The sequence below is a fragment of the Ricinus communis genome, chromosome 2 (assembly GCF_019578655.1).
Source record: "Ricinus communis isolate WT05 ecotype wild-type chromosome 2, ASM1957865v1, whole genome shotgun sequence".
In the NCBI taxonomy this organism is placed as follows: Eukaryota; Viridiplantae; Streptophyta; class Magnoliopsida; order Malpighiales; family Euphorbiaceae; genus Ricinus; species Ricinus communis.
In genome coordinates, this window is record NC_063257.1 from 28,577,689 (window position 1) to 28,581,317 (window position 3,629).

The following is a 3,629-nucleotide window of genomic DNA, read 5'->3' on the forward strand; positions in this document are numbered from 1 at the left end:
AGTAAAACAATTTTTTTTTTTTAATTTTAGAACTCTAACAATTGACTTAAATAAAAAACTAATAACAAGAACCGAATTAAAAGAAAGAACAAAGAAACACAAAAAAATCAAAATTGACTAATGAAAATATGAAAGGATAAAATATGATCTAGAGCCAAAGCTTTGATACTAAATGATATGAAAACTCCATGAATAAGCTTGAGAATCCTATTTGAATTGCGGACCACTAACACATTAACATGGAAACCCCAAGAACCAATTTGGTTCAACCCCTAAGAAAGATTAGAAAACATACTACCTGGAAAGATGATCAAGAATTAGATTAATGAGCCTTGAACTTAAATCCAATTGTTCAAGCCTTGATATGTCCTTAGCCCAAATGTCTTGGATAAGCTCATCGAGTAGTAATTTGAATCGAACTAGGACTCCTAGTTGAATTAGGATTCCTTTTGTTACTTGAACTCCTAATATCATCAAGATTCCTTATAGGACTAGGATTCCTAGTTGAGTTAGGACTGCATATTGGACCAGAATTTCTTGAGCTAGTAGGATTTGCATCATCAAGACTCCTTGTTGGAGTAGAATTCATTGTGCTAGTTTGGTTCGTATCAGAGTTTCTCCTGAAACATGCCTAATGAGAAAACAAGAAACAAAGTTGGCATCATTTGATATAGGAAGGAATGACCAAAACAAGCACTAATACTCCTAAAAAACCACGAGGGGCGGCTGCCTACTTGGCTTGGTACTTGATGATTAATGGATCATTTGGGCTTAGAACTTGATCTTCTTGACTTGGTTGGCTACTTGGCTTCTTGGGCTTTAGGTTTGCATCAGTTCCCTTAGGCATGATGACTTCAGATGACACAAGGATTGGCCTAAGGAGTCATGGGAATTCAATTGACAACTAATCATGTGCATCCATTTTGTAACTCTAAATGACAACTAATTACACCATAACTTAAGAAAATCTAATAAAAAAATGAAAATAAAAATGCTTCAAATGAATTTTATTGGACCTATGAGTTCAGTCCAAACTTATTGCACCAAATTGATGATTTTGGTTCCTTTTTGCAATCCTAAACCTTGGGCTGAGCCTTATTGTATTTGAACACTCCAAATGTCTTTAATTAAGCCCAATAAAACTTCTTGCGTCCTTTTGGACTTGGATATTGTCATTGGACCTTCTTGAAAGCTTAAAGGATCATTTGTAATTCTCATCTTTATTGCATCAGACAACTTTATTGATTTTTTTTAGGGTTAGATATCATAAGACGCTGTAGGAGTTCTAGGATCACCGTTACTCGAGAATACGACCTTGATACTCACCATTAGTGCTAATATACATTGATAGGTTCACTGCCTTAGATTGTCGCTACACAAATAGCTTATCAACTTTTTGGCACTGTTGCCGGGGAACTCTTTTATGTGAACTAGAGTGAATTTGTGTTTATGTTAATCAAGACATTATTATTTTTTATCTTTTCATTTTTTATTACTCTTTATTATATTATTCATCCATGTGTTCTTTGGTTGCTGCCTTTTTATTTCAGATAGTTTATGACTAGGAGCTCTAATCCTACTCCTGTAGACCCGCTTACTCAACTAGAGCAATCCCTCCATTTGTTGAGGAAGTGTATGCAAGTAGAAGAGGAGGCATAGATAGAGTTTGAAGCCCCTGTGAATAGACCAACAGGGATGGGAGACAATAATCGGGCTGCGGATGAAGCCAGGACAATGTACGAGTCTGCTAGACCTTCTCTTGAGGGGACACAGACGAGTATATTGCGACCACCTGTGGCGGCCAACAACTTCAAAATAAAGCGAAAGTGATACAAATGGTCCAAAATAGTGTATAAATTGGGGGACTGCCGAGTGAGGACCCAAACGCTCACATCGCCAACTTCTTAGAGATCTGCGACACCTTCAAGATAACTGGAACAACTGATGCTACCATTCGGTTGAGGCTGTTTACTTTTTCTCCGAGGAACCGAGCGAAAAGATGATTGTAGTCGCTCCCAGCCAACACTATTATGACATGGAGATCGTTGGCTGAAAAATATTTATATAAGTACTTTCATCTTGCTAAAACTGTTAAATTGAGAAATGATATATCTTCTTTTGTGCAGTTCGATGACGAGAGCATGTACGATGCTTGGGAGAGGTACAAAGATTTGCTCTAGTGTTGCCCGCACCACGGACTACCAGTATGGATGTAGGTCTAGACCTTCTACAACGGTTTGAACCTTGCTAGAGGAAATGGCCATGAATAACTACCAGTGGGAATCGTCTAGGAGTCAGCCAGTCAAGCAGGGAGTAGTCAACCGGTTCCACAGTAGCCTTGGCAGCTCAAGTGGAGCTTCTGACTAAGAAGTTAGGCCAGCATCAAATGCCGGTTCATGCAGCCTATATAATCTGTGAGTTTTGCGGTGGCCCTCACTATGGTGCAAACTGTAATGCGGGAGATATGTTTACTTCAACTTCTAATTCTGTGTCTTCGATTGTTTATGTTGACCTTGAACAAGGTCCACCAGGATTTCAGAGACTGCATCAGCAGCCACCACAGCAGCAGTAGCAAGCTGGAGCATCACAGCTTTCTCCACAGCCGTGAAGAAATCTAACTTGGAGGAGCTGATGATGAAGTTTGTCACGTCAACTGAGACGAGGTTCCAGTAGACTGACAGTGGTCTTAGAAATAAGCAGGCGTCCATTCAAAACTTGGAGAGTTAGATTAGGCAGATTTCTAAGATGATGTCTAAAAGGCAACAAGGATTGCTCCCCAGCACTACAGAGTCAAACCCAAGGGAGCATTGCAAGGCTATCACCTTGCGATCAGGTAAGCAATTATCTAGCTCTTTACCATTAGCTGATGATGATGATGTTTCCTTGTAGGATAACCCAGCTAGGAAGGAGCCAGGGCCTGAGGCGATAGAAGCAGAGAAGATGGAAGACAGGCAGAAGAGCCTTTGAGAGAGTACCGGCCACCAGTCCCCTACCCTGCTCGACTTAAGTAGGAGAAGGTTGATAAGCAGTTTGGTAAGTTTCTTGACTTGTTTAAACAACTGCATATTAACCTACCTTAAAGGAAATTTTGAGTAACAAAAAGAAGCTAGATGATTTGGGACTAGTGACTCTGAATGAGGAGTGTTCGGCTATTCTTTAGAACAAGCTGCCACTCAAAAGGAGAGATCCAGGGAGTTTTACTGTTCCCTGCATTATTGGCGATTTTCCTATTAGTGGTGCATTAGCTAATTTAGGAGCTAGTATTAATTTGATGCTCACTAGTTTGTTTGATAAGTTAGGTTTGAGTGAACCTAAGCCCACTAGGATGAGCATTCAGTTAGCTGATAGGACTGTTATGATTCCTAGGGGTATTATTGAAGATGTGCTTGTTAAGGTAGAAAAGTTTATTTTTCCTGTTGATTTTATAGTTAGGGACATGGAAGGTGAGAGTACTGTGCCTTTGATCCTAGGTAGACCTTTTCTTGCTACATCTAAGGCTGTTATAGATGTTTGTGATGGAAAGCTTCAGCTTAGGATAGATGATAAGACCATTACCTTCTACTTAGCTACTACTATGAGACATTCTTTAGACCATGATGATGTTGTGCTTTCTATTCATATTCTAGATG

General features: G+C 39.5%; 1 non-coding gene across 1 annotated transcript; it reads right to left on the reverse strand.

The window, feature by feature from the left end:
* Positions 1 to 2,093: 2,093 nt before the first annotated feature.
* On the reverse strand, positions 2,094 to 2,200 carry LOC112536729. The gene has a single exon (XR_003080694.1). It is a non-coding gene; the product is annotated as a small nucleolar RNA R71 (small nucleolar RNA).
* Between the last annotated feature and the right edge of the window lie 1,429 nt (positions 2,201 to 3,629).